The 24883-nt window shown below is 41.4% G+C and overlaps 1 protein-coding gene across 11 annotated transcripts in view; it reads left to right on the top strand.

Annotated features, from left to right (window-relative positions):
• Chrm3 (cholinergic receptor muscarinic 3) overlaps positions 1-24883 on the top strand; it is a 434005-nt gene that overhangs the window by 306963 nt on the left and 102159 nt on the right. For 2 of the 11 annotated variants that reach the window (XM_058575019.1, XM_058575014.1), the window contains one exon: positions 24326-24442. The exons of 8 other annotated variants lie outside the window; for them this stretch is intronic. The gene's annotated coding sequence lies outside the window, so the exon portion shown is untranslated. Of the gene's footprint in view, positions 1-19155; positions 19725-24325; positions 24443-24883 lie in introns of those variants that run through there. One more of the 11 variants, XM_046432148.2, reaches the window with a different exon arrangement.

Here is a 24883-nt window from a genome sequence, read left to right as displayed (position 1 = left end):
GAATGAGGTCCATGCCATGCACTTCCTAAATTCTCCATGTACGGAGGAAAGCGTGTGGTGGAGAGAGAGAGCCCTCGACACAGGTCGGCTGAGCGAGGGATCAAAGTGTCTCAAAAGGCGTCATAACATGCTCACATTAATTAAGTTGATAATGGAAGCCTGTGTTTAACATCGCAGGTAAATCAAATGCATTTGCATTTTCTCTGCTTCCCCCCTTCAGTCTCTCTGCATGACTTAACCAGCGACAAGAAGGAGGGAATAATAAACACGTTCATTAAATTTGTAGATGATACCAAAATCCAAAGGGAATCATAATCTCAAAATACAAGATTAGAGCTAATTATATCCTCTGCAAGTAGGGTGAGTGATCACAAATGTAAGTAAAATTAAAGGAACCCACAAGGTATTAAATTTTAGAAGAGAACTCAGCCACATGTCATGATAGAATTGGTTGGATCCAAGCACCGTCGTAGGAGCCACCATGAATCACAAGTTGAAAGCGAGTCAAAAATGAAATTTCTTGTTCTGACAAGATGCTTTCTAGGAGTAGCAAAAAATAATTATCCTCTTGGAGTCGTGATGGTAAAACCCTGAGACAATGCCGTGACATTTTTGAGGTCCATTTTAATTGTAAAAGCATTAGAAAATACAGAGTTTTAAGAAGAAAGCTGTTCAAATGCTGCAAATGGAGTCCACCAGGAAACCTCATTTCTTTCTTTTCCTCTGGCTTTGTTATTTTTCTGCAAGAACAAAGGACAAATACAGAAAATTAACATGTCATAACAAAGAAAATACGCAGACAACAGGGAACAACCAGGGCCTTAACCTGAAACAAAAGCCCCAGTCCAGTCCAAGAGTGGAAACATGACCTCTGGCTAAGATGCAGTGGGTTCCCAGCACGGCTGTCCCCACTGCTTATGGGGCATTTCAAAGAACACCTGCATGTGAATAGCTCCTCTGACTCTTCAGGGTGCCAGGAATTAGTAAAGCCATTGAAACCTCACTTGTTCTGTAAAATACTCTTTCCATTTCCCAGATGATCCAACTGAGCGGTCCTGGAAAGATGACCTCTCTTCCAAGGCAAGTAGCTAATGAGAATTATGACCTAGATGAATATTGAGGCTGTAAAGAGTAAACAGGATCCCTGGGCACGAATACATGAACCAGTGCTTTTTAATCAGCCTGGGCTGTGAAGTGGGAGGTAACAGAGGTTACCGTCTGCGGCCTGCACCCCACACACACACAAAAAAACCTACTGCTGTGAACTGCCTTGGAGGTAGGCAAGATGGTGAAAAGGAATAGGGGCTTCAGGAACCAAAGGAGTTCTAGATGCCTGCTTGCTGGGAACACTGTGATCATGTAAAGGAATCTAGTCACACAGTTGACTGCCCATCACCAACACGAACTGGCATGATGCTAGAAGGGCTTTTTGCATCCTGCAAATCAGAATATTCCAGAAAACAAAATCGTAGGCCCATCTGGAGTCACAGATTTGCAGCACTCTGGAAAGGAAAGGGACGCCAGAGCTCATTACTGTGTCCCTCATTTTAGAGCTGAGGAGCCTGTCCCCATCATGGAGTGTCCTAGGCAGATTGTTCCAGAAGTTGCTCTCCCAGTGGTGCTGCTGTCCGCCACCCCATCCTCGGATGGCGCGGACCTTGCACTGCAGAGGCCACCTGACCTCTCTGCTGACCTCTTCCTACTTCAGGAGCCTGGGAGTGGGCTTCTGTCCTCGCTGCGGCTCCCCACTGCTCACTGGAAACGTCCGGGCCGTGGCCATCGCTCCCCCATGCCTTGCCTGCTGCTGAGCCTTGTCACTATGGCAGCAGGGGCTGCCCAGGGTCAGGTCCGGTTAATGCCTCATTATTTCCTAGTTACGGCATTTGTAAAGCTAATTGTTTATAGCAACGGACAAGGAACCTATGCAGACTTTATCTTGAAGTCTGTGACATTTGAGAGAAATCAACTAAACACACATTTTTAGGACAGAAGATATCAGTAGTTGAGGTTTGGGATGTTGGTGTCAGATTGGCAATTGCTAATCAGATCCTGCTTCTACACACACACACTCAACAGCTTTGTAGGGAAAGAGCTCGACTTCTTACTTTCACCTCTTATTGGATGTAAGAACATGTGGCCGTGTGAGAGAGGCCCTCGAGCCGTCCATGTATTCTCCACGCATACTTATGGTCGAATGTGGGCGGGGATCCGCCCGACAATAAAGTAAGTTCAATAAAATAAGTGTTTTCTTAACCAAAATTCATGCTAGAAATGGGAGACACAAGTAAGAGAAACGGTATGTACAAAGAACTGAGAGCCTGAGGGCTTCTCGTCAAACACGGGGATATCCTAAGTGGACTGGATGCATCTGCGGAGGTTAATGGGAGTGGAAACCAGAGAAGAGACCATCCACGCTGCACAGTGCTCTGTGCCTCCGGGCTGGCTGGACCACGCGACAATAGCCAGCCAGGCTCCTTTAAACCTAACAAGTAGATATAGACTACCACAACTGCAAATGAGAAGTTTAAATAGTACCTCCAGCTGCAGGGTGTGGTTTTTGTCTTCCTGTAAGTTTTTGTTTGTTGTTTTGTTTTATTTTTGTTTTTGAACCAAGGATTGAACTCAGGGGCTCTTAACCATGAGCCACATCCTCAGCTCTTTTTTTTTTTTTTTTTGTATTTTATATAGAGACAAGGTCTCACTGAGTTGCTTAGGGCCTCACTAAATCACTGAGACTAGCTCTGAACTCACAATCCTCCTGCCTCAGACTCCTGAGCCTCTGGGATTACAGGCATGAGCCACCATGCCTGGCTCTTTTGATGGTTTTTCAGTTTTGTTTTTGTTTTAACTTGACATTTATTAAACTTATGTGGGGTACCTCATGAAGTACCAGCTCTTCCTCTCCCAGTGTGCTTTTTCTTTATGTTACTGGGCACCCACCCATGTTCCCAGAGTCAGGTGAGAGGTGAATTGGAGTCAGCCAAGGCAGGAGTCATTGTGTGTGTGTGTGTGTGTGTGTGTGTGTAGAGAGAGAGAGAGAGAACCTAAATAAATTGAAAAGTATCATTTCTAAGAACTTTATTTATTCAGCATCCTTAAAAAAATGACATATGTTGTGGACTTTTAAAGCAAGCACTTGTGGGTACCAAATACAAATGGTATTCACAGGGTGTATATGAAATAACATAGTCAAAGTAGAAATTGGGAAAAGAATATTTGCTTGCTACTCATGTTTCCTTTTCCCATTAACTTTCACCTCATCTCCAACTGACTTTCATGTATTTTTCTTTCAGTAAATCTTTGTTACATGCAATATGAAAGTCAGACTGGTATGATTTTTTTAAGTGGATAGTGTTTACACACACCTAAGACAAATCAAATTGCTAATTAAATATAAATGTATTGACTTAATGGCATAAAAGTTGTGGTCCTCGGGAATCTATGCATTCAGGCAGCAGACCAAATGCCAATTCGGTGTCCTCTATTTCTGTTCCAGAAAAAAAGAAGAAGCAATCTGAAGAAAAATTGCTCAGTCTTGTATAAAACACCTTCCTGTTGCCCTAAAAGTATAGGTTCCTTGCAGTAAACATGGCTCCTTGGAAGAGGAAGTCACAGAATTGGGGATGATTAAATTTTCCTTAGAGTTGCCATACGTACTAATTATACTAACCTTCAAGAACCAGTACCATTAACAAATCAGTACTGGGGATCAGTTAAAATTAGTACATATAATTATATGATAACTATATTTATAAGTGAAGTAAATGTAGAATATGAATGATAATCACAATACAAATGGCCACGATTTAGTTGGTATTTATTATATGCCAGGGGGTTTAGGCACAGTATTATCTTATTTAATCTTCATAACGACCATGTGAGCTATTTTCTTGCAGAAGATCACAAAATTGGTAGTTCATATTATAGTGGATTTATAGATCTACCTGATTCCAGAGCTAAAGACCTTCCCACTACCATACAGTGGTGTGTTTCATGTACTGTTGTACATGTCACCTGAGTATCTCATTAAAGGGCAGGCTCTGGTTCAACAGGGCCAGGGTGGGACCTGAGCTCCTGCATCCTCAGGAGCTCCCAGGTGAGGCTGGTGTTTCAAGTCCCTGAACCACATTCTGTAGCAATGTCTGAAGAACGCTAATTCCAGACTATGGCAATAATATTTAAGGGGCGGGGGGGTGGGGGCTCTTACTTAATATCATAGGAAAGACTATGCTACACAGGGCTGAACTGGTCTCTTCCTTGCAGGTCTTCTCAGTGTCTTTAATATGTTAATATGCTTTGTGACTTTCCAAAAGAAGAATAGAGTATGCCCAATTTTTCAGATCTATAGGGAAGTTTAAAATTTCTCTGCTAAAGTATATCTCAGGATTCGTGATCACTTTGGAGCATAGAACTCTGTCAAGTTGGTGGCTTACAAGTAGAGCTTTGGGGAGGAAAAACACTGAAAATAAAGTCTTGACAGTAGTCGGAATAGGGTGGGATTCTCCATCTGTCATGGTGCCTATGGTGTACCAGGCAGATACCGGAGCTGGGGAGAGGTGGAGTGAATATAGGAAACAAGGAGGAGCAGCACAGGTCTCAACTCCAAAGAAAGCTCAACCTGGAAAAATAACACAAAAAAACACACATGGCAGGCGGAATTACATAAAATTTAAAGGCAGGTCAGAAAATGCGCTGTAAGGAACAGAGCAAAGGAATGTTAATTCTCAACATTTCTTAGTAATTTGGAATTTTTTCCCTCATGCGTTTCTTCCTTTGTGGGAATCCTGAGATGCTGTGCTGGTGGCCCCTGTGGAGATGGAGAGGGCTGAGGACATTTTCCATATTTAACCTCTCCCTATATTACAAGTCTCTTCTTTGCCCTACTTCTCCATGCGGGCAGGCTGAAACATCAGTGAGTTCTTTCTTCAAAATATGTTCTCTCTGTTTTGAATTTCTTCTTTAGTTCAGTGGCTGTGTGGGGACATGGCGGGGACTGTGACCCACTTGCTTGTCCGCGGCAGGGTGGAGAGCAGGGTCGGCCATGGGAAAGGCCTGAGGCACTTTGCATCCTGTGCCCACCTTCCTGTGGCCAGCCTCCCCAGGCTTTGATCTGCCCCGTCCTGCATCTCCCTGGGTCTGATCTCAACAATCCCAGCGAAGGCCTTGATGCCATTGTAATGTGAGACCTAGCAGGTCAAACCCGGCCCCGGAGTTATTTAAGAACTTCAGTATCAAAGTTGCTGGTTTTCCTACACCAAGAGAGCCCCCAAGACGTTCTGTGATTTCAGATGTGAATTTTGGTAATGTGGTGACCGACCTATCCAGCATGTAGGACGGTTGCATAAGCCCCGGGATTCTGAAAGGGGCCATGACATCCTGCGTGCCTTGTGGCTGCTGCGGCCCTGCTCTTTCAGGTCTCTCAGCAGACCCACCGCTGTCTCCTCTGGGGCCCACAATCCTCCAGGTATAGCCCACCTACTCCTTTCAGGGCCTCAAGGCTACACTTGGATGGTTTTTTCCCCAATTCTGTCTGTTACAGGACCATTTTACCTCTTAAAAATCTAAAAAAAAAAAAAAAACAAGAATAAAACTAAATGTGATGTTATTGCATCTATTTTCAAATGCTTTTTAGACTTTAGAGCATCCTGCTTTGATACTCACCAAAGTTCAATGTGAATACATGTTAAACACCCCACTGGGGAAAGTTCCATGGTACTTGGAGAGAACAGCTGACCTGTGGCATTGGGGGATTGATTTGCTTTCCTTTCCATGGGTTCCTGCTCCTGAATTCAATGGATGCAAGTTTGTGGTGGCCAGTGTCCAAACGGGCTCTGAGGTGAGTGAGTGGGCCTGGGTGATGGCTGTAACTTTAAGGCCCTCTGCTCTCCTTAGCTTAACATGTCATGCTTGTGACAGGGCTCATTTAATTCTTCAGGGAAAAGGCTCACTAATTTTAGTGAAATGTGAAAACTGACTTAACTTGTGGTGTAAGGATGTCCGCAAAAACCACATGTGCCTTCCCTGGAAGAGGTGACTCAGAAGAGAGCGAGGAGCCTGCGTCCACACGTCAGCCGTCTTGCTCCCAAGGACTTGAGGGTCCTGCCTGAGGGACACAGGCCATAGTTGTGGGGGATGAGGGAAAGGACCCATGCATGGTAGCTGCCAGGGTGATCAGGGAAGGCCCACAGTATCCCAGAAAGTGGAGGGACAACAGGCTGATGACAGGCTCTAAGGAACTATTAAAGTTAAAGTAGTCAACATTGGTAACATTGGTAAGGACTCATAACCTTCCTTCACAACTGAAATACTCACATAAGCTGCCCCTCAACTTGTTATGCAAGTGACATTCAGTCTAAGTATCCTTCCTTTGTGTCCCCTGTCAGCTGGAACTGTCCCCTGGGTGGGCACATGATCCAGCCATTCAGCCCCAGAGCATTCTGACCACTCACCTTCACCTGGACTTCAGCCACCACGTCACTCTCTACATTGCCTCCCAAATGTCTCCTGTTGTCAACTGTCCATTTAGTCACAATTCATGGATTGCTACACTCCCGCCATAGATCATTCAAAAACTAACACAAGCTCAGGTTCTATTACCTGGAATTCAAGTGTTTTAGTTCCAGAAAGGAATTTCCTATTTAAAGTAAAAAGCAAGTAGTTTATCCTTCTGATTGCTAAGAAGTTTTACATCTCCCTTAGAACCAGGTCTCCACCAAACAGTCCTTAGTCCCCACCATGGTTGCTGCAGGCCAAGAGTGCACCGGGGCCTGGTGCCCAGAGCACAGAGGTGGGAGGCCGGTTCTGAAGCCTCTCCTGGCTCTCCTCTCACATGCTGCAGAACGAATCCATTGTTCCTTAAGAATTCCCACTTCCAGAATGAGAAGAGTCAGGGTTGAGGGTGAACCATTCCATCTACAAGTGCACCTGGCATGTACTGTGACTCTTCAGAGACAGAATAAGTGACAAATGCTCAAGGACAAGCGGATTTGTCACCTTTAGCACCACGCTGGAAAGATCCTCCGTGAAAACTCGTCTGCTGCTTTGTTTTATTTTGTTTTTTTCTCTACCCCAAATACCTCTTCAATTTTCTTGACTCTTGCCAGTCTCACAACTAGGCTTTTCTCCTTGCTGCCCAAATTATGAGAATCACCGACTGATTGATTTGTGTGCCCTGAGACTATAGAAGTCTCTGCATTCTTCTCTATCCTGGCACCAAAAAGAAAAAAGAAAGAGACAAACAAAATAAGAAAAGAGAAAAAAATATCTTAATAATAGCAATCCACTTCCAGCAAACTCCTCCATAGAAACACTGGCTTGCAAACACAAAGATGTATCGACAAGTTCATTTTTCTGGTCCCATTCATTGCACAGAAATGATGGCATTCAGCCTAGGGCCTCCATATTACAGGGCCTGCTTGCTCTGTAGAGGGCCAGTCATTATGCAGGCTTTGCAGATCATGGCCTTCCCTCACAATCCCTCTTGTTCAGCCGTCCACCATATGCAGACAAATGGGTGTGGCTGTGCTCCAGCAAAACAGCTTTCCCCCAAATCAGGAGTGTGTCAGACTTGGCCCACAGGCTCCTGGTTATCAGGCTCTGTTCTAGATGGCTCTGCAAATGTGGCAAGCAATGTGGTAAAGCCCTGGGAGTAGGCAGGGAAAGGTGTGCACAATAGATTCTCAGGTCAAACAGGACACTCTACAAACATCCTTGGTTACTCGTTCTTCCTTTTGTGGTTCTGTCTTTGCTAAAAAGATAATTATGTAGACAGACAAAAGAAGATAGAGACAGATGGGCTGAGATATAGCTCAGTTGGTAGAGTGCTTGTCTTGCATGATGCACAAGACCCTGGATTCTAATCCCCAACACCACCACCCCCCAAAAAAAGTAAAATATTAAAAAAGGCTAGGGATATTGCTCAGTGGTTAAGCACCTTTGGATTCAATCCCCAGTACCAAAAATAAAGAAAGAAAGAAGATAGAGTCAGAAACAGACAAAAAAAGAGAGAGAAAAAATAAATGGTACAGTGTGCAAGAAAAAGAAAATTCCAAAAGAATACACAACAAATATCATTAGGAATTACTTCTGAGATAGAATAGATATAAAGGCAAAGAAACCCTCCCTTTATATGTTCTGTATCATTTAAATTTTTACATGGTTGTGCGTTGTATTTATATCGTACAGAGGTGTTAATGAGCAAACACTCTCATCTGATTCTATGTCCTTCTGTGTAAAGACCTACTAGTGTTCTGCATCACCTGAAGGCTAAATTCTTAGGGGTTTCTTGGAGCATCTGAGGAAATTGGTCAACTGTTCTGGTCCCATCTGCTGGTGTCCTGCCTACTCTGAAATTCTCCCTCTCCATGGCAGCCCAGGCCTTTCTAAGATCCCTCTCTTCACAAATACCCTTGTTCCTTTGAAAGCCTTTGCGCTCCTTCTCATCTGGACAAACCCTCACTCCCATCCCACTGCCCCAGCCAGACACCCCATCCCGTCTCACGTCTTTCCCAGACTCTAAAGGCAGAAGTTACTCCCAGCATCCTATTTTAACGTATGCAGACGACAGTCCCTGGTTTGCTGTGGTTGCACTTATGATTTTTGCACTTGGCAGTGGTGCAAAAGTGATGCACATTCAGTAGAAGCCTCACTCTGAATTTTGAATGTCGAATTTTGCTCTTTTCCTGGGCTAGAAATCTGCTGTACTCTTTTGAAATACTGGGCAGTGGCAGGGGCCCAAAAGTCCCACTCACAGGGAAAAGAACCAACCATCTACAGCATACTGTGTTGCTAAGGTATTAAATGCATTTTTAAATGCATACATGTATTAAATGCATTTTTTACTTAATGTTATTTTAACTTACCTTGGATTTATCAGAACATAAATCCATCATTATGTTGAGAAACATTCTACAAACATATTTCCATTTTCCATCTGCACAATTAGTCGGTTTCTTCAGGCAAGGACGCGGCCTGGTCCTTTCTGAGCCCAGCACTTGGCTCAGAACTTCGCATAGTGTATTCAGTGTATGGAGATGAAGACTTCCAGTTAAGGGAAATATTTTGAGATTCTTGGTGGTATGATAAAAAGATTTTACACTGAAATTTTAAATGTTCAGGGATTCTGCAATATAGACCCATCTGGCAATGATTTTTTTTAACATCCCAATCTAGAAAAGGCTTATTGATTAGTGATCTGTAAGAGCATCTCTTTCTCTGCTGAACATCTGGATGTTAGGTGTTTTCAGCATCATTTAAGTAACCAGGGCAAACAAAAGCTTTTTACATTGTCTGTCAAATAGTACATTCTATTCTAAAATGTTGATTTAAGCGTTTATCATAATAAATGCTTTCAGCTGCAAGTAAGAGAATTATCCTATGACTAATAGCCTAAGTAAGTGTTTGCTTATCTCAGTAGAAGGGGTCTTTGAGAAGACAGTGGCTGTCTTGAATTGCTGTTCAACACTGGCATCAGGAGCACAAGCTCTTACTCCTTAGCACAGCCCTTGAAATTTTGTCCTTGTGCTTGCCAGCACCTGCTGCCCTGCCAGGAATCACAGCCACATTCCAAACAGGAATGGAAGGAAAGGAGCAAAAGACCTTCTCTTCTCTGTCTTTTCATTCAGAAAGGAAGTCCTCACTTCACAAGCAGTGTTATGTTCTGGGGCGCCTGCATGTGTTCACTCAGCTATCAATCACCAATCAAGGGACATGGAATGAATACCAGTAGTTAAAATAAGCAAAGGGTCATCTCCAGTCTTGGGGTAATGAGCATAGCCTCCCCGAACCTCTGCCTGGTACCTCGGTGCATAAGGACTTTGTTAAAATGGAAGGAAGAGGAGGAGACCCTGTCTTAAGCAAGGCGGTCTGCTCCAGCTTGCTAGACCATTGTCAAATTGGTGAGTGATCAGACCTAGAGATGTTGGATGAATCTAGCATTGAAATCAGATCTAAAGTCTGGATGAAATTTGAGGTTAGACAAGATAATACCGGTTCCACTGTGTTTTACTCTTTTACCACTGCTTTTTTTTCGGGGTGGCTGAGTCAATTAGATATAAATCAGGCTCTTGTGGCGTCTTTAAATGTCCCGAGTAGAAATACCTAGGCTGTGTGTTCGTTCAGAGAAGGATGAGGTGCTCAGGACACCCAGCAGCTCCCATGCTGCTTTGTCAATTAGCCTTTCAATGTGCGGAAAAGAAAGATTTGTACAATCAGGATGTAGAAAAGGAAAATTTAATTTAGGAACCAGTGCGAAATGAAATTTTGTTTGAGGCCAGAGACTTTAGATGACATACTTTTCATCAAACAATTATTTTGTTTCGTTTTGTTTATCAGCAATGACAGACGTTCCATTAAGTAAAGGGAAGAGTCTAGGGGACTGCATGGTGCTTCCGAATAGTAACCAACCCATCTTTTCATCAGCTCTCTGCTAAGCCTGGGAGCGGGGTGGTGTCGGTCGTGAGAGGTCTGGGGGAAGGCCCTCCATTCAGAAACAAGGCTTATGTGACCCCTACCTTGTCAGATATTTCTACTAATAAAATGATCAGGAAGTTTTCCCCTTCACAGAGGAAAAGGGCAGTCTGTGTCACCATCGGACATTTCTCAACAGCCGCTCTGAGATGCAGAGAAGGGAGAATTTAGAGAAGAGGAAAGACTGTCCTTAAATCTCCATGTGCTATCCTTTGGGAGTCCTTCCTGACATGGGAGAAAATCAAGCTCAGTGGTGAATAAAGAACCAGAAAAAAACAAAAAAGCAAAAAGACTATCACATGTTTTTTTGTATCTATTCAGACCTTTTGGAAGTTCTATCGAATTAAAACTTTAACAAGTGCCATTCCATATTTTCATATCTGATGGCGTCTTTAATCTGAACTAATGAAGTCTTAGTCAAAACAAAAGTTCATTGTACTTCTTAGGTAAATGTTTTAAAAATAAAATTCATAACACTTTTTGAGAATTGCTGAAATATCAAACAATGATTTTTTTCCTTTGGCATCCACATGAATAATCTTAAATACTTTTGTACTTATTGCTGAAGCAGTAGTTTGAAGAGTGAATGTTTACCCACTTCAGGAATATTTGCACTGCATCCTTGCACAATTAGGTCTCATGCTCTGAAAAGTACTTATTTGGGAATCTCTGGGTTCTCTTTTTATATTTAATATATTTGGCTCTTAAAGAGGCACAGGATTGTCCTTGAAAATGTTCAAGTTTCTACTCAGATGGAGGGATTATTCAGTTTTCAAAACATTATCTTAAAAATTCTGCTGCAAAAAAAAGTTTATGAACATGTATTATCTTTGTAACATGAATAGAGATGTGTTCTGGGGTCTCCTTAGAAGTACAGTTCAGCATGAGCTAGTGCTGTCAGAACTTCCAAGTTCTCAGACAAGGGCAGGTGCTCTTTTCCCTAAGCAAGTGTATACCTGAGGAATACCCATGAGGTTTGATCAGGATTCCACTCCAGGCTGCTTGGTGGAAGAAAACACAGGGCATTGTGAGAAGTAAGTTGTGGAACAGCACCACATTACGAGACAGACCAATAAGTGGCAGGTCGCACCCATCGTCACCCTGTCAAGGGCCGTGCAGAAGCCAGTTGCAACCTAGCACAGCGTCTGAGAAGTGCTTGAGGCTTAAGGCTGCTACCAGTTCTGATCTACAGGGTGAGCAGAGAAATTTCTAGAAAAGACGGATTTGAGTATGATCAAATATCGCAGCATCCTGATTACCAGAGTTTAATTATCGCAGGTATTTCCTGACCTGAAATCCTGTATGTTTCATAAGAGAGACTGGACATGTTTTGTGCATCCTTGAATCCATTCATGTTTGTTATCTCTCTGTGTTTCCTGGGTCCTGTTTTCTCTGTTGGAAGGGGCATCGAATGCTGATTTCGGCTCTAGAGACATTTCTTCAGTTGCTTCTGTGGAAGCACAGTACAGGGGCTGAAAGCAAGGACTCTCTGGGTTGGATTCTCTATCAGTCACCAACCTTGTATTTCATTTTTTTTCATCCATAAAATGATATAATAAGTGGTTGTGATAAGGATTTCATGAGCTATGATCACAAAGTCCTTAAAACAATGCTTAATCCCTAGTAAATATCTTCACTAAATGTCTAAAATATAGCACTAATTATTAAAGAGGGTACTGACATGGCAGACTCTTCAGTAGCTCCTCATTCTCTTGGTGTGACTGTCCAGTACTATGTCTTCATGTCTTCATTATCCTCAGGCAGATAGGAAGACCTTCACAGAGTTAGTGGAGGGGAGGAAAGAGGGATGAAGGGAAGGAAAGGAAACACAGAACCCATCCCTGAGGAAGGATCTGCTAACTGAGGACCATGCCACGGAGCTGACCAGGTAGTGGAAGATAATGTAGCATGTAACTCTCCAAATCAGCACGTTTTTGACTGTGCGCTCTGTCCAGCACACTATGCTATGCTTTTCTGCAAAACATTGTATTCTAGAAAGGGCTGTGACGCCTATGGTTGTAAACAGTAAGAAATGTAGAAGATGTCCCTAGGAATGAGCAGGAGCCCACTGAAAGAAAGTCAAGCTACACCAACCCCATCATCAATGATGGAATAGGCTGGAAGAACAGAGCTTCCTGATAGCTTGGTGCTGCCCAGCTGAGAGGATATTTAATGACATTTCTCAAGGTGAAAACATAAAAATTACTTAAGGGAACACCACATAATGTTTAATTAGCTGCTCAATAACTATACAAAAAGACACCTAGGGCTGAGGATGTAGTTCACTTGGTGGAATGCCTGCCTCACATGCACAAGGTCCCGGGTTCAATCCCTGGCACTCCCCCCCCCCAAAAAAAAGACAACTAGCATTATTCCGAAGCATTTCTTCTAGAAATTGTGCCACTTAGGTGAGATAATAATAATTGACTGAATTGCAATGAAAACCTCGGGGAGAGAAAACATTAAATCCACCACAGTTAGGTAAACAAACATTAAGCCCCAAAGTTTCCATTGAGGGAATCACCAAGGTATGAAAACAAAACTTCCCTGTTCTCTGAACATATTGTCAGTCGACAAGGCTGACGGTATTCAGATGAAAATGAAGGGCAGAAAGAGTAAAGGCATGGCCCTGCATGGAGACCCCACAGGATCCCAGGTTCTTTATGAGACATTAGTCAAAACATTCAGATCACTCACGAAGTTGAAGAGTCTTATTTCTTGAGACCTCTGGCCGGTTTCTTCAAGAGAATCTACGAAGCAGGGCTATGGGTTTGACCTCTGACCATCTGTCTCAGTGTCACCAGGCTTGCTGGCGGCAAGTCAAACGAGGTCATTTGCCTAAACTCAAAAATATAAGGGATTAATCTTAAAACTTAAAATTAAACTACCAGACTTAAAAGGATGCAATGGTCTTTTAGAATTCTTTATATTTTCAGCCTTTGCTAATGCTGAAGTAATGAATGAACCAAGTTTACTTCCTACTGCCGAGACTGTGGGACAGACTGTGCGATCCTTTGTCCTAAGTATACTTCTGAAATCCCCAAGGTGTCCTGGGCACAAGCCCTCTCCCCAAATCCTAGTTGTCGCAGCCTCTGGCTGGCAGCCCCAAGCCCACCCTACCTACGCCCTCTAGCGGCCTGGGTTTCCTTGGCTCCCTACCAGCTTTCCTCCTGACAGAGGAGCTGTTACACCAATGCCCCCTCCCCACCTTGACCATCTCCACTGTCTTTCTCTGGCCCTTCTCCAGCAACAATACAGGATTCTGGGAGGGAAGGGACACGGAGTCGCATCCTTCACTGTGAGGTGGGTGACTGAATCTGTTGGTTCACAAGCAGTGTTTTTCTGGTAGTGCTGGGGGATTTGGATTGGATTCAGAAACGACTTGGACATTACCCACACGCAATCCTGTAATTCCTCTCCTTAGAGCCACAATTACAGGGGATGCCAGGTCTTGTTCATTTTGGCCTTTTTTGTCCAACTTTCCCGTCTCTGATTGTAAACACTTGTGATGGCCATATAAAGTCCTATCCTTAATAGACATCACTTAGTTTCAGGAAGGTGATGTCTCTGAACCTGGCTCCATTCCATCCTGATTCCTTCACAAAGGGTAGTCTAGCAGTGTTTCCTGCCCCTGGTCTGCAAGCTAAGAAGACAGCATTCCATCTTTATATTTACAGGGAGTCCTTACTAAGGAATATTCATGTATATAGGTTTTTATTGTTTGCTTCTTCAGTAGATTTTATTTTAGAGCAGTCTCAAGTTCACACCAAAATTGAGAGGAAGGTACAGAGATTTTCAATATATACAATATCCCACTTGTGCACAACCTCCCCCATGTTCCACATCCCCCTCCAGACAGGTTCATCTGTTACAAATGATGCATCTGCACTGACACACCATTATCACCCAGAGTTCCCAGGATGCACTTGGGTTCATTCTTGGTGTTGTACCTTCTATGAGTTTGGACAAATGTGTAATCACATGTACCATATTGTAACATCATACAGAGGATTTTTCACACTGCCCTAAAAATCCTGTGCTTTGCCTGTTCATCCCTCACTCACTGATCTTTTCCTATCTCTGTAGTTTTGCCTTTTCCAGAATATCACAGAGTTGACAATATGTAGCCTCTTTAGTTTGGCTTCTTCAAGCTCCTCCATGTCTTTTTAAGGCTTGATAGCTCCTTTTCTTTTAGCTGTGAATGATACTCCATTGTCTGGATGTGCCACAGTTTATTTACCCATTTACCTACTGAAGGACATCTTGGTAGCTTTCAAGTTTTGGCAATTATGAATAAAGCTGCTATAGATATCCATGTGTAGGTTTTTATGTGGACATAAGTTTGCAGTTCCTTTGAGTAAATATCAAGTAGTGTGATCGCCGGGTTGTATGGTAAGAATATGTTTAGTTTTGTAAGAAACTGCCAAACAGCTTTCCAAAGTGGCATTCACATCTTTGCATTTCTACCAGCAATAAGTGAGAGTTCCTCTTGTTCCATATCCTCATCAGCATTTGTTATTCTCAATGTTTTGAACTGTTGCCACTTTAATAGGTGTATGATGGTATCTTGTTGTTGTTTTATATTTGCAATTCCCTAGTGATATATGGTGTTTAGCATGTTTTATCATATGCTTATTTTCCATCTGTGTCTCTCCTTTGGTAGAGATCTGTTCATGTCTTTTGCTCAATTTGTTGGTGTTACTATTTGTTACATTTTCAGAGTTCTTTGTATTGGCTTGTTTTTTCTCATTCTCTTGACAGTATCTTTCACTGAGAAGAAGTGTTTATTTAAATGGATTCCAGATTATCAATTCGTTCTTCTATGGATGATTACTTTGATGAAAATGTTGTATTTAAAAGTCATCATAAAACCCAAGATCATCTACATTTGCTCCATCATTGTCTTCTAGGAATGTCACAATTTTACGTTTTACCATTAAGTCTGTGATCCACTTTGTATTAATTTTTGTGAGGAATGTGAGATTTGAAGCTAAATTCATTTTTTATGTGAATGCCCTGTTTCACAAACCAGCACCGTTTATGAAAAAGACTATCATTACTCCTTTTTATTACTTTTGCTTCATTGTCAAAGGTCAGTTAACTGTATTTACACGCATCTATTCCTGGGTTCTCTATTCTGTTGCATTGATCAATCTGCCTGTTCTCTCACTGAGACAAATTGTCTTTATTTTTGTGACTTTTAATAAGTCTTGAGGTCAGATAGTGTCTGTACTTTGACTTTGTTCTTCTCCTTCAATATTATGTGGGCTTTTCTTGGTCTTTTCCTCTCCCTATAAAATGTGGAATCAGTTTGTCCATATACACAAAATTACTTTCTGGAATTTTCACTTTGACTGCACTAAATCTATAGATCAAGTTAAGAACTTTCACCTTGACAATATGGAGTCTTCCTATCCGTGAACATAGAATATCTCTCCATTTATTTAGTTCTTCTTGGAACTTTCATCAGAAATTTGTAGTTTTTTTCATATGGACCTTATACACATTTTGTTACATTTACACATCACTTTGGGGAGATGTTAATATGAATGATACTATTTTTTTAATTTCAAATTTCACTTCTCCATTGCTAATATAGAAAAACAACTGACTTTTGTTTATTACACTTAAATCCTGCAACCATGATATAATGACTTATTAGTAACTGGAATTTTTAGTTTTTGTCATTTAGTTTTGTTTTGTGGGGAGGGTATTTGTTCTTTTGGATTTTCTACATAGATGACTATGGCATCTGTGAACAGAGACAATGTATCTCTTCCTGCATCTTCTGTGGACCTTTTATTTCTTTTTCTGGTCTTATTGTATTAGATAGGGCTTCCTGTACAACATTGAAAAGAGGAAGGAAGAGGAAATATCCTTGCCTTGTTTCTGATCTTAGAAAAATTTCTAGTTTCTTATTATTAACAATGATATTAGTTGTAGAATTTTTTGTAGATATTCTTTACCAAATTGAAGAAACTCCCATCTCTTCCTAGTTCAGTGAGAGGTTTTTTATCATGAAGGGATGTTGGACTTTGTCTAGTGCTTCTTCTGCCCGTATTTATGGAGGCATGTCATTTTTCATCTGAGCTTATTGAGTTGATGCATGGCATTAATTCATTTTCAAATGCTCAATCAGCCCTGAATACTTGGTATAAATCCCACTTGGTCATGGTGTGCATTCTTTTTATACATCGTTAGATGTACATTTGGTTTGCTAATATTTTGTTAAGGATTTCTCTATGTTCATGAGAGATACTGATTTGCAGTTTTCTCTTTTTATAATGTTTTTGTTTGGTTTTGTTATTAGGGTAATGTTGGTCTCATAGAATGAGTTGGTATTCCTTTTGATTCTAGCTTTTTCTAAAAAATATTGGGGAGAATTTATGTTATTTCTTCATTAAATGCTAGGCAGAATTCACCAGTGAATCCATCTGGGACTGGTGCTGCTTTGAAAAACTATTAATTATTTATTCAATTTTTTTCACAGATAAAGTTTTGTTCAGTTCATCTATTTCTTCCAGTGTGAGTTTGGGCAGATTCCTAATTTTTACAGAATTGGTTCAGTTCATCTAGGTTATCAAACATGTAGGCATAGAATGGCTCATAATATTCCTTTATTATCCTTTTGATGTCTATAGTTATATCTCCTCTGTATTTCTGATGCTAATAATTTATGTTCTCCATTTTTTTCCAGTTAACCTGACTAGAATTCTATTGATTTTATTATCTTTTCTTAAAAATGAGATTTGGTTTTTGTTGGTTTTCTCCATTGATTTCCTGTTTTGATATTGTGAATTTCTGCTCTATTTGCATTATTTCTTTCTTATGCTTATTTTGGATGTCTTTCTACTTTCCTCAGGTGGAAGCATAGATTTTTTATTTTACGTCTTTCTTTGCTAACATATGCAATTAATGATCCAGGTTTCCTTTAAGCATTGCTTTCATTGCTTCCCACTTTTGTTGATAAAGTAATATTTTTATTTAGTTCCAAATATTTTAAATTTTCTTTTAAGATTTATTCTTTGACCCATGTGTTATTTAAAAATGTGTTGCTAAATCTCCAAGTATTGGGGGATTTTCCAGCTAAATATCTGTTGCTGTTTTCTACATGGCCAGAAGGTAACCATTGTTTGATTACATTTATCTAAGTTTGTAAAGGTGTGTTTTATGGCCCATCATGTGCTCCATTTTGGTGACTGTTTTATATGAACTTGAGAAGAATGTGTATTCTGCTATGCTGTATGGGGTGGTCTACAAATGTCCATTACATCCAAATGACTTACAGTATTTCTTAGTTCAACTGTGGCCTTGCTCATTCTCTACCTGTTGAATCTGTTCTGAAAGAGGGATGTCAAAGTCTCCAACTATAATACTGAATTTATCTGTTTCTTCTTGAACTTCTACAAGTTTAGCCTCGTCTTGATGCTCTGTTACTGGTAATGCATTGTTAAGTCTTCTCAGAGAACTGACCCCTTCATTATTGGGCAATGCCATTCTTTATCTCTGATAACTTCTTTTGCTATGAAGTCTCCTGTATCTTAAATTAATATGGGAACTCCTGGGCTGGGGATGAGGCTCAGTGGTTGAGTGTCCCTAGGTTCAATCCCCATACAAAGAAAAAAAAAATTTTTTTTTAACTATGGGAATTCTTGCTCTCTCTTAGTGTTAGCATGGTATTCGCTATTTGTTGCCTTAGTTTTGTGTTTCTATTCTTGTCTTTCACTTGTTTTCTACCTTCTGTGGTTAAAACTGAATATTTAATCAACTAGTTGATTCTGTTTATTCTCCTTTTTTAGCAAATCAGTTATACTTCTCTCTTTTTTTCCTTTTCTTGATTTTAGTAGTTGCTGTAGAGTTTGCAATACATTTACAACTAATCAAGTCCACTCTGAAGTAACACAATGCCACTGTACCGTGTCATAGATGGTATGAGTACCTTATGACACCAAAGCATTCCAAATTCCTCCCTCTTGTCCCTGTATCATTGCTGTCACTCATTCACTTATATAGTCCATATGCATCAATACATTATTGCTATTATTATTTTGAACAAAATGCTGTCTGTTTGATTATTTAAGAGTTAGACCAGTAAGTTTTTCTTTTACCTTCATTTATTCTTTCTCTAAAGCTCTTCATTCTTTTCCTCATGGGTTTTTATTTATTTATATTTTTAGTGACTAAGTTAACTTATTAACAAGAAGGCTAATGGAAACCACTTGGGTGTTTCTGAGTCTTTATCCTTCCTTGATAAATGTAGGGGAGTGGGGAATGTAATTACTAATGTCCCTTCCAGTTCTGTGTTTTTAGCTATTTTAGTTTCATATTTTTCCTCTTTTATTGCTTGCAAGAGTTGCATGCGGAATTGTTAATTAAAACCAATCCACGCTGCATCCTACCGTTGTCTAGCATTTCCCTTGTCTGCTCAGTTCCCTCGCTCTCTCCAATCTGCCATCTGCCAGTTTGCTGACTTGGCAATATTTCCACTCCCCATGTGCCAGTTTCGCAGACTTGCAGCCAGGCTTACAGCTCCTTCTGCATGATTTTGGGGTCTTGGCATAAATAGATCCAGGGAAGCCTTCCAACTTCTGCAGTGTGGCTGCTCCCCTGTAAAGCCAAGCAGCTCCAGGCCAGCACCATTTTGGCCTATGATTATAGTTGAACTTTCAGTGACTCAATTTAGAAGTATCTTATTTGTATAGATCAGTTGAAATTAATGGAGATGGGAAATATGAAAAAAACCTAGTTATGTGACTTCTTGAAGTTGAATTCTGAGTTACAGAGGCTGCACTATTTAAAATGGATTTTGAAATTTAGCTGAGATAAGCACTTGAGAATTGAAAAATAGAAAAATAAATCACTTAAACCCCTAGCTTTTCCTTTACCCTTGTAGAGGCCACATAGATGGCTCTTTTTTTTTCTGTTATAGCCTCACTGACTTCTCAACTCTTGAACTGTCTTTCTGTTTTCCCTACATATCTCTCTCCTTACAGTGTGGAATTTCTTTCTTTCCCACCTCTCTCCTTCATTCTTTTTTCATATCTATCTAGGTTTTCTATTATTATTATTTTAATTACTTTTAGATGTTTTTGCTTATTTATTTATTTATTGCCTGAGCATCTTCTCCTAATCCCATAGGTATTCTGAGAATGACAAGGGTGAATTCCTTCATGGGAAAAATAAAATGGGGACTAAATCAAACGAAGGAAGCAGCTGCCATGAGAGGCTTGGTTTTGTTTTCATCTTCATGGAAAGAGGTAATTCAAAATCCTTAGGAGAGCTGGGTGCAGTGGTGCATGCCTGTAATCCCAGCAGCTGAGGAGGCTGAGGCAGGAGGATTGTGAATTCAAAGCCAGCCTCAGCAACTTAGTGAGGCCCTAAGCAACTCAGTGAGCCCCTGTCTCTGAATAAAATACAAAAAAATAAATACAAAGGTCAGGGGAGCTGGGGATGTGGCTCAGTGGTTAAGTGCCCCTAGGTTTATGCTCAGTACCAAAAAAAAAAAAAAACATCCTTAGGAAATTTGGGACCCTTTCCTAAGGAGAAATGATGGAAATAGTTTCGTGTGTGTGTCTGTGTGTGTGTGTCACTGATCTTAGTAAGTTGAAGTGCTTTCATAATATTGACAGCCTGATATTACACATTACCTCAGGTTATTTGCTTGAGTACACTATACATTGAAGGGTTAATCAGCTCCACTTATGATCCATGTTTTTCTGTTAGCCTGTGGTTCTCCTGATATCCCTTTAATTTCAGGAGGACTGGGTGCTACTTTAATCAAGATACAGTCTGGTTGAATTTTATTTTAAAAACAAATCATAATGTCATTCTCTTCTTTAGTTGTGTATTATTCAACATATTAATTGTTTTTAGTTGTAGATGGACAAAATACCTTTATTTTATTTGTTTATCTTATGTGGTGCTGAGGATCAAACCCAGTGCCTCACACATGCTAGGCAAGCGCTGTACCACTGAGCAACAGCCCTAGCCACAATCAATATATTAATATTTTTTATCCTCTGTGCAAGGCTATGGTGAGACAAAGGCAAATTATAAGGATTCCCCACCATTAAAATAAACACTATATGCCAAGCACCATTCTAAGCAGCTTACACATATTTCTTTGTTTAATCCTCACAATATTCCTATGCGATAGATACTGTTCTTATTCCTATCCTGTAGATAAGGGAACTGGGACTCAGAGAGGGTAAGTGATTTTCAGGCCACATAGCTAATAAGTAGTCAAAGAAGAATTTAGGTGGTCTGGCTTGCAAATCTCAGTGTTCATCCCTCTAAGCTAAGCTGCTACTGAGATGGTTGGAAATGAGCCTCATCAAAGCAGCCCAAGAAGGTGGACAGTGCCTCATTGCAGTTGTCAGAATGGAGGTGTGCCCAGGTGGCCGTGGCCCTGAGGATGCTCCATCACGGGCTGTAGGGTACAGAGGGCAGAGAAAGCTGGTAAAGGGCGTCCCAGGCACTAGGAAAGGAACAGGGCTTTTAAGGCAAAAGAGAGCAGAACCAAGTGAGCAGAGTGGGGAGAGAGGCGTGGAGAGGATACCCGGTCACGGGAAGACTTGTAGCTAAACCAGGGAGCCTGAGGTTACAGGGCACCCCTGAAGGACACCCTGCACATAGATTCACTGGTAAGATTCATACTGTAGAAAGACACTTGGCGTCTTTGTAGAAGTGGTTGGCAGAGGGGTCAGGCGGGAATGAGGAAGAGCGATTAATGGGTAATTGCAATTACCTGGAAGAGTGTGAGAAGATTCAAACCTCAGGCCCTGCCTATAGTTTCGGTTTTCACGTGTAGGTGAATGATAGCAGCCCAGAGTGCAGGGATACAGGGTTGTGAAGGAAGACAGGCAGGGAGTCTGATTTTGGATTTCTGCATTGGAAATGCCAGAGTCACCAAATCATGGCAGAAGAGCCAGGTCTGCAACTCGGAGGACATCCGAGTGTCTGGGAGGGCTGTGGATTCAGACAGTTTAGGCAAACCCACCCCAGGGTGGAACGAGGAACCCAGGCGGCTGAGGGTGGAGGGTTGGCAGTGGGATAAAGCAGCAGCTGTGTGAAGGCAAGGAGGGAAGGAGCCCAGAGAGGATCCATCTTACCAGCCAAAACAATTTCCAGTGGCAGGAAAAAAACAATGATCTAGATTCCTCCCAGAAGTAAAATAAGGAATCCTGGTGGAAGTTCTGTGACCTTAGGATAGTGCAGTGGAGAGAGCAGAGAGGCCCAGACCCTAGGGTGACCGCGCCCGCTATGGTGAGTGGAGGCAGGAGCAGCTGTGTCGAAGGCTCTGAGTGACAGTGAACAGGATCATCAGCCAGCCAGGTTCAGATCACAGCTCCACCGCTCACGAGTCTTCTGATCTTCACACATCGTACCCACAATTTTCTCACATCTGAAGTTCATAGAGTGTATCTCAATGCATATTTGTGGGTTTAAGTGTGACAAAATATGTAAGGAGATTTTACTTCACACACACACACACAATATATATATATACACATATATATATATATAGTTAGAGTGAACAGTTTTTTTCTCTGTAATTTAAATCCTCAAGTGTTTCTCTTTCCCTGAACACCATGTAGGACAAATAGTTTAATATTGGACCATTAGGCAACTCCAGCAGCTAGACTGGCTTTACGTCTTGCATTGTGCTCTGTTGTCCATCTGGTCCACGGGTTGCAACTTTCCCAGGGGGCCTGCTTTGACAGTCCTTTTGAGGGAACTCGTGCTTCAAATGACAACCCTGAAAGAGAGACTGTACCACCTATATGTGTTAAATCAACAACAGAGTATAAAATTTCATTCAATTTTTAAATTTTATGTTATTTTAATTCTTTAGAAGGATATAGACTGTTTACTATTTATAATAATTCCAGCTGATATAACTGATTTTTAATAAACTCCAAAAGCAGTGGATTAAAACAACTTTAGCTTGTGTTTTGCTTATGTAGGAATCCACTTTGGATCTTCCTAGTCAGGCATTTCTTCTCTGAGCAGTGAGTTGAAGTTCATCCTCTACTCCAAATTTATTCTAAATTGTTCCCAAGGCCACCAAAGTGTATCTCCATTGCAGCCATTTAGAAGAGGAAAAAGTAGATGCAGAGTAAATGGGATATGAGAGGGTGCTATGGGCCAGGCTTGAGATGGCCGGTCATCTATTTGTACACTCAGGAGGAAGAAAAAACTAGCTTAGTGAAGTCTTTGCACAGTGTGTAAGTCAGGTGGAATAAGCGCATACTTTTACCTTTCCAACCACACTGGAACTAACCATGCAGAGTTAGTTCCATTTTGCAAATTCCTTATTAGTCTTCTGAGGACTGTGTAAAATCAGTATCCTTTCTCTTGCCCAGAAATTGTGGAAACCTAAGCAGAGACAACCACAAAGCTCTTAGCAGACCTAAAAGTAGAAGATAAGTTCCCTGACCTTTTGCACATGAGTTAGGAATATGAGTTCCTGAGTCACATTAGCCTCCTAGGGCACAGACGCAAAAAGCAATGGCTGTCTTGAAATGCAGTATTATTGACATCGGAGTCAATGGCAGTGTAGTCTTGTCTAGCTGATAATGAGTAAGTTTCTGTAAAGAACTGCTAAAAGGAAAATGTACAATAAAATTACATAAAGGGAAATATATTTTGCTTTGTATTTTTTTACTAGTAAAATATCACACAATACACACACATATAAAAAAAAAACCAGAAAAATATCTGCAGGAATCTTTCCCAAAGAAAAAGAACAGCACGTCCCACAGCTTGTCAAGATCAATAGCAATTTCTTGAAAGGGGGCGTATTGCGTGCTTTGGGGGATATGGTTAGAGGCTCTGCTGACCAGGGAGAATCAGGAGGGGTGAATAGACCCAGATGGCTCTCCATCTGCAGTGGCCTCAGAAATGCCAGAGGGCAATCCAGTGTTTCTAGCACATTTTCTTTTCTGGCGTACGAGGCAATGATGTTTGTTCCCTGTCATCCCAAGGCTGGCTTCACCCTGGGAGATCACAAACCAGAGGGCCCACTACCTTCTCTAGCAGATCAGACAGCCTAGCCAAAAAGGCCAAAAAAAAAAAAAAAAAGAAAGAGGGAGAGAGAGATTTCATCAGGACAGACACTAAGATGTAAGACAGGAGGAACAGATTCTCACTCAGTTGTAGAAAAAGGCAGGATGGAAAGCATGTGGTCAGCTGAAAAGATGTGACAGTGGTGGGGCACGTGGCTACCAGAGCCATAGTGGGCAGTTTGGCAGCCAACCGAGACATTTAATAATGTCTGTGTGTCTATAAATATGTGTATTCCATCTGCAAACTCATGGCAAATACTAGTGAGGAGGAGAGGCACTGGCGTATGAGGCTCCCTGACTGTGGTCCCAGCCACGGCTGTCTATCGGCCAGTCTCCTAGCTCCATGCCCACTGGAGCATCAAGAACAATGGAGAAAACTTCCTGTGCCCTTTCTCCTTCCCTTTCACTGCAAGGGTCATGGAGAGGGAGCTACCAGGACATGTTGAGCACCTATAACATGCCATTCCACACAGGGGGTCATGGTACTGGACACAGGGAATAGCAATGAACAGGACTTGAGTCCCAGCCCACTGAGAGCCTGTAGCTTGTTCATCAAAAAGCCCCTGAAATACTGAAGTAATGTCTACCCATCAGCTCTGCCAAGCTCTGAGTGAGGACTTGGGATCGACAAAGATATCACTTCTTGTTTTCCTGGAGGTCCAAGTCAAAACAAACCCTGAGCAACTTTCTGTATCAATGTGCAATTTAATGTTGACAAACTGATGAGCTCATTTTTAATTCTGTCTCCTATAGAATTAGTTCCAAATGCATTGTTCTCTGCTCATTTATAGCAATTTGTTCAAATCAAACTGTGTTCACGTAAAGCCGTGGGGCATCCGGACTTGAATGAAGTTTTAAAGTCCAAGGCTCCAGGAGGCTAACTTGTCCACTTGGGCTGCTGGTGTCCGGTGAGTTTATCCAATTCTGGTGTTCGCTTGTGTCTTTGATGAGTTATATATTCCTGAATGACACATCTGTGGTTTGCATTTTACATGAAGAATTTAGTCTTTGTTTGTGAATGGCCTACTTCTGGATATCATGGAATATGCAGTGATTGTCTTTTATAATTTAAGTATCAACAAAAGCCAAAACCTGAGTTGTGAATGGCTCTTCTTCACTGCTAGATGAAGACTTCGACCTACCTAACAGTTACTTTTCAGAAAAACTACAAACATCCTTCAAACATTTGTTCCATGCTTGGACTTTCCCCAGGATGCACATGATATGCATTTTTGAGTTTCGGTAAAACACTGCTTTCTGTTTTGCCTTTTCAAGTGAGTAGCCATTCTAACATGCGTAGTAATGTAACACTGCTTTCTTAATTCTGCAGAGATTATTTCAGGGTTGTT

Source organism: Marmota monax, unplaced genomic scaffold, assembly GCF_021218885.2.
Source record: "Marmota monax isolate L192 unplaced genomic scaffold, Marmota_monax_Labrador192_F-V1.1 WCK01_AAM20220418_F8-fsc00071, whole genome shotgun sequence".
In the NCBI taxonomy this organism is placed as follows: Eukaryota; Metazoa; Chordata; class Mammalia; order Rodentia; family Sciuridae; genus Marmota; species Marmota monax.
Note: the sequence above shows the minus strand (reverse complement) of the source record. Positions and strands in the feature narration are given on the sequence as shown.